Below are 13,418 nucleotides of genomic sequence, written 5' to 3'. Positions count from 1 at the left end.
TTTGTCCCCCCAACATTGCTTGACAATCGATGGTGGTGTGTTTATGTCCCCGTAACTTAGCGGTTCGGCAAAAGAAACCGATAGAATAAGTACTAGGCTTTCAAAGAATAAGTCCTGGGGTCGATTTGCTCGACTAAAGGCGGTGCTCCAGCATGGCTGTAGTCAAATGACTGAAACAAGTAAAAGAGTAAAGAGTAAAGAGTATATAATGATTACCATCATCGTCTGGTACTTCTGGAAAGAATAAGAGAACAGCTGAATATAGAGAAAGTACATTTCTCGACATTTACACCACATCAAGCAGAAGTGATTACCAAGAAACATGTGAAACCAATTCTAGTGATAAGAGCATCATCAAATAATTACAATTAGGACACTGATGAAAAGGATAAGAAAGAGGAAGATGATGGGGATGATGAGACTGACAATAACAACGATGGTAATCATTATGAATATGATGACAATATTTATGAAAATGATGATGATGGTAGTTGCGAATAGGACAATAATGACCAGAGTAATCTTGAAATATTAATAATAACAGTTATAACATTGAGAAAATTGAGAAAACTTCAACACAGCTAAAAGACAAGCTCACGGCTCATGCTGTTCTTTTCACTACTTCTTTTGCACAAGAAAAAAACTTAAATGTATGATCAACAAAATTTCTGGAAATCTCCTTCTCAAAGCTGAATCAGAAAGGCATGGAAACTAAACTTAGGATCAAAACCCTCAATGTAAGCTTAACAAAGATATAGGTTTTTAGCAAACAGGAAAGGAGTCAGGACCCTCGTATGAGCAGGAAAATAGCCTTGTTCAAAATGCAGAAAGGGAATAGGTTTCAACTCCATATTTTGTATAAATGTAATTAGCAGGAGAGGTGATACTCCATGATATAATAGCCAGGATAAAGAATAGGTTTGGAAAAGCTGAGGGAGCTTCTACTGCTACTGGCTACAGGAGGTGGTCAAGCTCTGCATAAGGAGTAGATTCCTTATGCAGAGTAAGACCACCTCCTGTACCTACACCTTATATATATATATATATATATATATATAAATGAAATATTCAAACACTGAGATTTGAAGTTAGATGTCACTACTGTTCATATCATCTGTAGATAAATTCAAAATTTGATGATATCACCAGTAGTAGCATTGGTGGAACACAGTTATGATAGCTTTAAGGAGCTATGAAATATCGTAATGATGCTTAATGAGCATCTACCTGCTAGAAATAAGAGCCAAATCTTAAATAATCCACCGTAGCGCACCAATATAACAGAGAAAAACAGTATGCGAGGAAAACAGACCGAATTAAAACATTTAACAACACAAATAAAAATATTATGCAATTACGGATATCCACAAACCAGGTTTCTGCTTTTGGTTATTCAACCTTGAGCTTCGTCAGTGTGGACCACCAGTTTAAATTCATGACTGTTCACGTTAGTCTCTGACTATATATATCTCCAAGAGTTAAGGAATGGAGTAGATAAAATCTAGGCTACATATGTTTCATAGTGAGTGGAACTTCAGGAGTAATAAATAGACAAGTGAGGTGTATACCACAGGCTACTCTTCAGGCCAAGGGTATCTTGATTACATGAAGTTTACTTTGTCGTCAGGAGGCCATCTTTTTCAAGTTTAATGTTTTCTTATCTGAAACCACAAATTCTATCTTTCTTCTCTTTATCTGTCCATCTATCTGTCTTACATCTTATTGCCTACCCAATACTTCATTCTCTGTCACTCAGTCACCCTGTATTCTCTCTATCTCTCTCTAACACACGCACACACACACACACACACACACACACACACACATTCTCTCCTATTATCATCTTCCATCCTTCCTTTTCTGTTACTATCTTCTTCTCTTACCATCACCCCACAGGGTTACTTCTACTTTTTTCCTCCCCAACTACATTCTTCCCTGTCTATTCTAAATCTCTCTTCATCCAGCACCCATCAGTAAAATGTACCTTCCTATCGTCACTCTTGTGATTTAAGGCTATTCAAAGCACCCCTAATTTTTATGTATACCTCACGTAATTTCCTAAGTCAAAAAACAAATCTGTTTTTATCTCCATTTTGTTTTGTATTTTTTCAATCTTAAAACTTATCCTCAAATAGTTTGACCACCTCTCTCTCTCTCTCTTTCAATATATATATATATATATATATATATATATATATATATATATATATATATATACATACACATTCAAATAAAGGTTATAAACCACATTAAGGGATAATAAAATCTAATGAAAATACTGGTTAGTTACCAATCCATAGAAAGTTCAACTACAAGGTAACCATATAAACCATGGTTCATATATTTATATATTGAAAGAATAAGGAGAAAGAGGAGAGGTATTTAATAAAATATTATTTATTATTTATAAAATATGACAACATCTCTGACAGCTGTTACGATTCTGTAATCTTTAGATAATTAATTTATAAAATTAAAATCATTGTAAGATGAATGTCTTCAGAGTTAGTAAAGATATACCGATTAGAAATACATGTTGAGATAATGACTGCAAACTGTTGTCATATTTTATAATTCATAAATAATATTTCATTAATTACCTCTCCATTTTCTCCTTATTCTTTAAATATCTCTCTCTCTCTCTCTCTCTCTCTCTCTCTCTCTCTCTCTCTCTCTCTCTCTCTCTATATATATATATATATATATATATATATATATATATATATATATATATATATATATATATATATATAAGGTTGAGGAGGGTATTGGATTTAACCAAACCCGGGAGGATACAGGTAATTCCGAGTAAGTGCTGTATACCGATTAGTTTGCCCCAGTCGTTGTATGAACAGGATTGGGCATTATAAGTCGTGTATTAGCGTGTGAATATGTAAATATATATGAAATATATATACCTCTGCTATCTATGCTATATCAACTTTCGTTCAAACATAAATTTCTGGATTATTCACACAAGGATTACTTTGCACGAATTTCTACACGAATATTTACCACTGGAATGAAACTACACTTCAAGTACTGTTCTCTCTTTTTTCAGTACATTACACTCTTTACCACTTCATACTAAAAATATGCGCCTATGGATATAATAATAGATTACTTTATTTTTTCTGTCTCCGATGAAGGGAAGTACTGGATCTTCCCAGAAACAGCTGTAAGACTCTATCCATAAAATTCTTCAACCTTACCTTTGCTCTCTTTATCTTTTTGTTTTTATATATTTATATATATATATATATCATCATCATCATCATCGTTTAACGTCCGCTTTCCATGCTAGCATGGGTTGGACGACTTGACTGAGGACTGGTGAAACCGGATGGCAACACCAGGCTCCAATCTAAATTTGGCAGAGTTTCTACAGCTGGATGCCCTTATATATATCTATCTATATATATATATATATATATATATATATATATATACACACACACACACACACAATCTTCCCTACTCTTTCTATCTTGTACCTTCCCAGTTTTCACTCCTTGTCTTACTGGTATTACTGTTATGGTTATAGTCATTAAACCTTGAATATGCTCTCTTCATTTTATTTGCTGATGCAAACTGGTCTCCAACTTCACAGCCATTGCTTCAAGTACTGAAATCGTTATGATTTCCAACTGATGAAAGGATTAAAATCATGCATGACTACCTGTATTGTCTTATCAGTTTTCTGCCAAACTGGATGGATGGATATAAATCAAGTATGATAGATCCATTATAGCCAGGTTTACCAATCAGTTTTGCACCAGATATTAGACAACTGGACATTTATCTAACTGTGCTTATCAGCGATGGCAGGTATGGAAAGAATGGCAACTGCTCTATATAAGTTTTTCCATGCTAGTATGGGTTAAACAAGTATGCATTGTTTTGCAGCTGGATGCCCTTCTTGTTGCAAACCCTTACCTTTTTATCAAGTACAGGACTTTTTTGGATACGAAGCTTCTTTGAGATAGCAAAGTTAGTAAACAATTTGTTGACACAAAATTTTTGACAAAGCTCACTGTCTGTAGCACAATTTGCAGTTAAGTGCAGAATATATAATTGCACATGAATATAAACTGAATAATGAATAGGTGTGTGTGTGTGTGTGTGTGTGTGTGTGTGTGTGTGCAAGTGTGTGTATGTTTGTACATGGGTATACACACATTATGTACAGCTTTAGAATTTTTCTGTAGGATAAGCGAAAAGTCACATTTAATCATGTTTGACAGCTGGTAATAGAAATAAATGGAGTGAGAAAGACTGTTTATCTCTCCATCTTGTCAGATGGGATACATAGTAACAGGGTTAGGGTTGTGGAGTTACTGTTTGCAATAGTTTCAGTGTAGTAGTGATGATGCTGTTGTTGTTGTTTGGAATTGATTGCTGATAATGGTAGCGATGCTGATAATGGGTATTGTTAGAATCTGGTGGTGGTGGTGGTGCTGGTGGTGGTTTGCGATGCGGTTGTTGCTGGTGGTATCATTGCTTTATTGTTTGGTAATTGAGGTGCAATTGTGGATGTATTGTTGCTGTTGTTACTTGTGGTAGTGGTGGTGTTTATGACGATGGTGGTGGTGGTGGCAATGGTTGTCATAGTATTCATAGTGGTAGTGGTGGTAGTCGTCATGGTAATTTCAAAGAGCAGTTATTGATAGTTGTTATGATATTAGAAATAATGATTGAAATGGTGGTAGAAATTGAGGTGTTCATACCCCAAGACGACCCAGAAACAACAAAACCATTCCAAACATGACCATCATGTCTTTTTGTGTATCTTAGACTACATTTTTCAACTTTCCTTCCTCTTTTTTAATTCGTAAGGTGCAGGATATGGAAGCCCTAGCTGCTATTTCTTGCAAGTTGCCTGGTCACACAGAAACTCTTTTGTGGTTGAGGATGGTCTTAAATGTGATTGTAGATTGTTAGAGAGAAGAGGAAGGCTTTTGAGTTACCATCTATTTTGACTGCTGGTTAGGGTTTATGGAAACAATTGTGATGTGGATGCTGTTGTTTTGCAACAGGTGAATTTGGTTGAGCTGACCTCTGATCCAACAATGGCCAACCTCTTTCGAGAGAAAGTAGGTTTACATTATCTCATTTACCCTTTCCTATATAACATGTTAAATTGTGGTTTGCGGGAGATTTTGACTGCTATTTTTAGGAGATGAAACGACTAAGTAGAGGCTCTTTCCTTACAAAAACGACAATGATCATTTTGTGTTTTTTTTTTGTTTTTTTGTTTTTTTGTTGATGGTTAAATTGTCTTGTGAGTTGCTGTCAGTATTGAAGAGGATGGCAAGAGTGGCAGAATGCTGACTGTTGTTCCAGTTTGTTGTGGTTTTTAATATTGGACTTTAGTGTCTGGGGAAGCATTTCAGTTTATCAACAGATACTTTAAAAAAATTAATTTCATCAATATCATTCTCACTATAGTCATCATCAGCATCATCATCCTCAGTATCATTGTTGTTACTAGAGTCTACCCTCATTACTGGCCTATATAATGACTAGCAACATCATTATCATCATTATTACCAACACCACCAATATCAGACTGTGATTCCAAGATGAAAAATAACCAAAACCCTTCAGTTATATTGATGATAAAAAAGTAAATAAGTACATATATGTGTTTGTGTAGATGTTTGTGGATGCATGTGTGTGTGCGCACACGTGTGTGTGTGTGTGTGTGTGTGTATGTATGTGTATATGTGTATGCATGAGTGTGTGTGTTTCTATGACTGTTTACATAGGGTGGTGCTTTAATGCTGCAACTGCCTATTAGACCAGTTGATGTGTCTACTACCAACCAATGAACATAAAATAGGAATGAAGGTAATTTTTATTGGGTAAATGGAAGCCAACAGAGTTACGTGCCTTGTTCATGGTAGGTAGGAATAAGGTTTCTGGTGATGAATCATGATGTTTAATCATCTGTGAGAAGAACTGTTTCATCAAATAAACTATTCCCAGCCTTGCAAATATGAGAAACAGGGAAGGAAAAAAGCAACTCATGTTATTAATATAATTTCCTTATTCACTAATTACAAAATCCCTACCAAACTTTGTTGTTTCTGTGATACTACAAGACGTCTCAAGCAGTTATAACTCCAAAATTATTTTAGTCAAAAATATTCTGATATCTCCATGTAATTGCCTCTTTCCCCTCAAAAACCTACAATATTCAGGGCTGGTGTGAAAGCATTATTAAACAAAGAACAAACTAATCTTAGCATACTACTGCATCTCAGGAAGCATCACTATATAATGTAGCACCTATGCCTAATAAATAGTTGAATTCAATGCATAGAATTAAATGAACTACTTTAATAGACAATAAAATCCCTAAATGATGTACAATATGGGGAGTTAAAAATATTTCCCAATAAATCTTGATCTAAATAATTTGTATTTAATATTTTAGTAGAAAGGGAAATGTGACTTGTGAAACTTTTAAAGCATCAACAACATAAGACAAGTAAATGCCTTTGAAACAAGAGTGGTAAAAATGGTTCGTAGTTGGCTTAATGACAATGAAATTACACTTCTAAATTGGATATTTGACCAGCAAGCATAATGGCCTTTCTGAAATCTATGTAACATTAAACATACACACACACATACACTGACTCACGTACATAAGAGTGTGCATATATAATACTACATGATGAGCTTAAAGTATGACTCACTAAGGGCACACAGCCAAATATAAGCAGCCACCAAGACCTGTTTTGCTAATTCTGGAAATTGCATACATTACATAATTACCTGTTGATAGATTCCCAATTACACTGTTGCAAATTAACAAGTAACTAATAGTTGTTTGTTACTATAAATACTACAGCAAAAAGCATTGCCTCTATCATATTCAATAACAATAAATAAATGTATTGGTAGTTGATGCTAACAAAAAGACTATTGTCACACTAAAAAAAACTTGAAAGAAAAGACACAAAAACCACACTGAAATAACAGATGATGCTATTTGGCATATATTGGTCTACCACAAATAATGTAATATCTACTTTCATATTAATATTTAATTTCTGTTTTACTTATGCAATTAGTTAGCCTGGGCAGGAAATTTTCCAAAACTCATCACCAAGTCACATCACTTTGAAAGGAAATGAATGAACACGTTTAACAGTGAAAATAATAAAGATCTAAGTCAGTTTGTTTGCAACAAAGGTGTGCTAATAGCACATCTTTGATGCAAGTCTTATGAAGTGCCTCTCCAATGTCTAAAACCACGAGTATTACATGAAATTTTATTTAGAATTTTTATGCAAACTGGCATTGCAAATGGAGATGGAACAGAAACATTTGTAACTCATAATTGACCACCTGTGACACTTTTGTATCACCAGCATGGTTGGTGAGGGTGCTGACTATATAACTGCAGGCATATCTGAGAGAGCCACCACAAACAATAATGGTCCCAGTAAAGTTCCCTGAGGGATTCTGCTGGAAATTGATGTCTTCTCAGAGACAGCACCATTGGCTACAACTTTCTGGCTTTGAAAAAGTCATGCGGCTACTCTCTTAGTTTTCCAGCAATACCAAGGTTAAGTAGATTGTGACATATCATTCCATGATCAATGGCCTTGGTAAAGTCTAGGTATATCATACCCACGTTTGAGTGGTTGAATTGTTGCCTATCAAATGAACAACAAGTTAATTTGGTTAGATAAGTCAACATCACCACATTTATTCTTGCTGTTCTTAAAACCAGCCCAGTTCCACTAGAACCAATGGATCAAAGGTAGTCTCTCCATGGCCATCCCATCTTCACTGACAGAGATTATCTCAAAACTACATCATTCAATATGTCTTTCAAGTTCATGAAGTTGCTATGGAGATACCGGGCAGAAATTCTGCAGGTCAAGTACCTCAATGTTATCAACAAACTTTTGTCTCGCATGTTAAGATTTAGAAATTGTGCTCCATGAAACAGACAGTTATACTATAAGGTCTCTCAAATCAACTCCTTTCTATTTATTCATCCTATCAACATCTAACTTAGTGTCATCTATTGCACTGAAATGTACACACTGGTGTCTATCTAGTGAAAATCTACAAGCTGTGATCTGAAAATTGTTGTCATTGTCTGCTTAATCAACATCTACTGACTGCAGTTATCATTAACAAATTGTAAAGTTGTATGTAGTCACCTAGGTGCCAGCATTGCTTGTCATGTACGTGTATGAGTGAGTATAGCAGCACAAATGAATGTGTTGAGATGCATTCCTTCATGGAATGAATGTTTAATTAGTCATTTGATGAAGAGAGAGAGAGAGGGAGAAAATAGCAGACTAATCAGGTGTTAGATGTCAATGATGCTTAACTGCAATGCATGATGACTCTGCCTCCAGCTTAGTGAGTGAGAAATGAATGAAACTAGTAAATGAATAAAAAAGAATCTACATCCTGTGCAGTGTTAAAACTAAACATTTATGCATGGATTAGTGAACCAATAACATGAATGTGGTGTGTGTGTGTGTATATGAGTGTGTGTGTGTGTATATGAGTGTGTGTGTGTGTGTGTGTGTGTGTGTGTGTGAGTATACATACACACACACAGTTAAAGAAAAGTGTTTTTATAAGCACTGAAATACCACATAGCACAATAAAGAACTAAAATACAAATGAAGTGTCTGAGTTCTTAATAATTTTTATCAACAGTGACTTTAAAGTTTCTCCAAGTCTAGTATTTGTTCTGAGAATTTGAAAAAGTTTACACTCATTAAAACAACTGCTAAGTCACTGTCAATAAAATAATTAAGGGAGGGGGGAGAGAGAGAGAGAGAGAGAGAGAGAAAGAGTGTGAGTGCGTGCGTGCATGTGTGTGTGTGTGTGTGTGTATAAAAACCTTGCTGTGACCATCAGTTACAGCTTCCCTGTTCTAAAGAGATCAAAATGCATCTACTATTATCCTGCTAAGTCTTTGAAATTGCCTACATTCATTGACAGCAAGCAGATCAGCTGACACATTGGAGAGAGCAATGAAGGATGAAGAGTAGCAAAGCTAACATCTAAAAAGGATGACATTACAAAAGCTGCCCCGACACCACACAACACACACACATGCATGAAGAAGCTCCAAGATGTAGATGAACATATAAAACATCTCAACTAAAGCTAGCTGCCTTGCTCTCCTGTTGGGTCTTTGCAACTGTCTATCAATATAAATCCACCTCTTCAAATTTCTGTCAGGATTTTTCATTTGCCTTTCTTCTCTCTCTTCTGCTTTTTCTGAAAACCTAACCATCATTCATCATGATGCCATAATACAAAGCCATCATCTTCATGGCTATCACTACCGTCATCAACGCCATTAAAATACCATTATTGCAACCATTATTGTTATCAACATTATCATCATTATTATGATTATAACTAACAACATATTAAATATAATCATGGCTGTTGCTGCCATCATCATCATCATCATCATCATCCATTTCAGTTTTAACATTCATGCTGTTCTAGTCACCTATAAATGTCCTTCCTGTCACTGCTTCCTGGTTTCATTCTATGAAACGGAGGAGGAGAACAAATTGGCACAACACTGGTCCATCTCAAGTAAGATCATTTGATGAATTGCTGCCTATCTATGTTTGACTGGCATATGGGTCAACTAAAACAAGCAAATAAACCGCATTTATGTGGTTGCTTAGCATGCTAGAAATAGCAACCAAATCAAATTGTAAAATATTAAGAGGAAGGAGCTATATGTACCACAGAGAGGGTAAACATTAACTTGCTTAGAAAACGGTGAGGGTTAGCAACAGGTAAGGCTTCCTGCTATTGAAAATGTGTTTCAACAAATTGTCTGACCCATGGAAGCATGGAACAATGAATGTTGAATGATGATCATGTGTATGTACTATGGATGTGTGTGCATGTAGTAATTATTTGAGTAACTATATTGATAACATTTCTTTATACAAAGTGTGATTAGTGGAGATGTATCAGGAAGGCTTTAAAATGCTGTGAGTTCATAAACTACATCTGCTTTGTATTAATTCGACAGAAAATTAATACAGTAAGTGTGTGAAGTGGTTTCATGAATAGTTTCCAGAAAGAATTTTTTTTGTCTTGTGGAGGGAAATATGAATTTCCAGAAGAAAAAAATTATTTGATGTTAAAAGTTTATGAGTAAAACAATCAATGTTTTTTGTATACATATGCAAAAGTAAAAGAATGGAAAAGACTAAAGGCTTTTTTAGTGAAAAAAAAAAGAAAAAAAAAAAAAAGAAACAAATAAGGTGCTAAAATTAAAGCACAAGAGGTGTTAACTGTTTATACCTCAATATATCTAGTTTAATGTACTAAAGGGGCATTAGTGATCTGTGAAACAAATGAAGCCTCATATTGAAAGAAATTCATTTGCCAGTTCATGCTATGTCTTCATATGTTTTCATACTTGCATAAGTTCGATGGAGACATTTTCAGGCAGGATTTTACAGCAGCATATTTTTCCTGGTACCAGCCCTTATATGTTTTGCAAGTTAGTGTTTTTTTTTTTTTTATTGAACAGGCCTTCAAAAGTGGAGAAAATCTCATCATAATGTCAACAAGGAATGTAAACATCATTCACTATTTTATTGAAAGACATAGGATGTGGTGTATTTTTAATTCGTGGGGAAAAAAAAAAGTTGTCAACAAACAGTCCCATGGATTTTTGCAGGCAATTTTGTTTTTTTTTCCTGCTTTGTAGGGGTAGTAGTGCCCAATCTTTCTGCTGTTTTCGTGGCTATCGTAGTCATGGCTGATGCCATTGTTTCATAACTGGTACCCGTGCTGGTGGCATGTGAAAAGCACACACTTCGAGTGGTTGGCATTAAGAAGGGCATCAAGCTGTAGAAACCATGCCAAATCAGATTGAAACCTGGTACAGCTCCCTAGCTTAACAGTTTTCAATCAAACCGTCCAACCCATGCCAGCATGGAAAGCAAGCAGGCAGATGATGATGATGATGATGAAATACATATATCCTTTACTGTATTTATAGTCTTACCTCGAGGATTTGTACCCAGTATAAAAGCAGGCCAGATAGTAGAAGTGTGTTTTGTGTGCCTGAGGGACTTTTGCGAGCATTTGTATGTGTTCATGTGAAAACACACACAGGTGTACATATGTGTGTGAACATGAAATGTGTGTGTGTGTGGTAGTGGATAATGTGTGAACATGAATATGTGTAAGTTTTAAGTGTGTGTGGTAGTGGAGATATGTGTGTGTTGGTAGAAAAGTATTTGTGTGATACATGAAAAGTTACTTTTTTTGCCTTAATTTTTGTCATCTTGTCTATTTTTTCCTCAAAAGTACTTTTCTTCTCTTTTTTGTCCTTTCATTATACTCATACACTTTCAACATCAAGTGATCTCTTTTACATTTTACCTAGAAATCCTTGCACCTCATAAAAAATCTTATTTCAAGAAATTATTTATTAAACCATTTTTCACAACATTTTCCAATTAAATTTTCTGTTAAACTTTAATGAAGCAGATATACTTAACAGCCCCTTAAACACTACCTCCTGATTTCACATTTTCATTTAAAACAAAGACAGCACTCAGTAACCTGTCAAATCTTAACATAGGATTTAAGTTATCTCAAAAACTCTTTAAAAATGATTTCGAATTGTTTTTCATATTTTTTCAAAGATTTTCAATGTATATACAAGTAGAGTATAAAAGCAATGACTGTCCTTGTTTTAGACTCTGCCACCACCAGAAGATTGTGTGACAAAGTAACATTGGTAGGGTTTTCAATTTCCTTTACACACTCACACAAACAAACAAATGCAGAGTGAGAGATAGGATTGTGATTTAAATCCTTCTTTCATGTTTACTGAAAATGTGAGGCCCCTTTGTTTTTATTTTATTGTCACTCCCAAAATGTAAGGGAAAAAAGTTATATTACCCTACTCAAAAAATGGTGAACAATTGCATCTTGTGAGTATGTGGTCACCTGTGAGAAAATATAAAATATCTCCACAGGATACTTACCTAGGCACAGGGCATACGTTATGATGACCTCACGTCGTCTGGAAGTGTCTCATCTTGTGTTGGTAAAATGATCTGCTAGATAACCACAAATGCAGATCTGAAATAGAAGGAAAAATACCATGAAACTCACACTGTAAATTAGAGTGATAGAAATCAACTCATATATATTGCATAACATTTTCTTTTTAGATGAAATGTCACAAATGTAGAGCAAAGTAGAAAGGCATTTTAAAATGCTCACATGTTCAATTAAAACAACTGTGGAATTATCAAAAACCCAAATCCCTTCTGAAATGACAACATAGAATTTCTTATTAAGATGTTACATCTTGTTCTTGCTCGAAGACACACACACAATACATATTTGTACAAATGTGTGTGTATGTGTAACTTAAGCATAGATACTAATAACCAAGTGTTAGAACTCAATATACATTCGCTTCAGAATAAAGCGTTTTTCAAGTACAGAGCAGAAAATGAAATTAGATAAATGACAAAGGAACAGAAAGTGATGCAAAGAACTTCATTAGTTTACAGCTGTGTTTGCTGTGAGATGCAGGATACACAAAGCTGAGTGCTAACCTTATAGTTTCCTCAGAGCTTCAGAAATGAAGTTCATTGCATAATTTAATGTTCCTTTGGCATTTGTTTAATTTCATATATATATATATACGTTGATTGATTGATTGATATAGATGTGGAGACTTACATACAGGACTTTAAGCTTCTGTGTCAACAATTTGATGACCAGTGCACATCTTCAGCTGTGCAAGTCCAGTGTGCATGGCACCATTGATTACAAAAATGAAAATATAGACATTGCTGGTGAGCAGAAAACAATCTACCCTGAGCATTAGATCATTCAAGGAAAACAACTTTTTCAAGCTTCATTGCAAGATCTTGGTAAAAAGACTTTGTATAAGCTAAAATAATATGAAGATATAAATACAAAGGAGTAAATTAAAACAAAAAAATACATACAAACCCACAGTAAATACACAAATAAATATATAAAAAAAAACATAAACAACCTGGCTAAAATAGAGATGGCACTAGTACAGGACCACCTCATGAGGGACCACAATAGACACCAACCTAAGCAAATCAATTTCCTTGACATGTTACTAGACTTGCAGAATGAAACTTATTAACTTTAGAAGAAAACTAATGACAAACCTAGTTACATAAATGTTCCTGCCACTGACATATATTTTTTTTAGAAATTGTTTGAGGAATCTAAGTAGGAGGATCTCTAGCCCCTCCACCAGCAAAGAAATCTTCCACAAAGCTACTCTTCCAATACTTCCAATGATCTAAATGCAAGTGGTTTCAAAGAAGAAATTTAATACACTCCCAGTACAAGAAAACTGAAGAGGAGGGACAGAAGCTGGT

The 13,418-nt window shown here is 34.8% G+C and overlaps 1 protein-coding gene across 35 annotated transcripts in view; it reads right to left on the bottom strand.

Moving 5' to 3' along the window:
- The window catches only part of LOC106883309 (teneurin-m), a 572,946-nt gene that overhangs the window by 288,225 nt on the left and 271,303 nt on the right, over window positions 1–13,418 (bottom strand). For all 35 annotated transcript variants that reach the window (XM_089355687.1, XM_052969800.2, XM_052969805.2 and 32 more), the window contains exon 2: window positions 12,027–12,123. The gene's annotated coding sequence lies outside the window, so the exon portion shown is untranslated. The remainder of the gene's footprint in view (window positions 1–12,026; window positions 12,124–13,418) is intronic.

Source organism: Octopus bimaculoides, chromosome 7, assembly GCF_046866305.1.
Source record: "Octopus bimaculoides isolate indiv1 chromosome 7, ASM4686630v1, whole genome shotgun sequence".
Lineage (NCBI taxonomy): Eukaryota > Metazoa > Mollusca > Cephalopoda > Octopoda > Octopodidae > Octopus > Octopus bimaculoides.
This window is presented reverse-complemented; position numbering and strand designations above follow the sequence as displayed.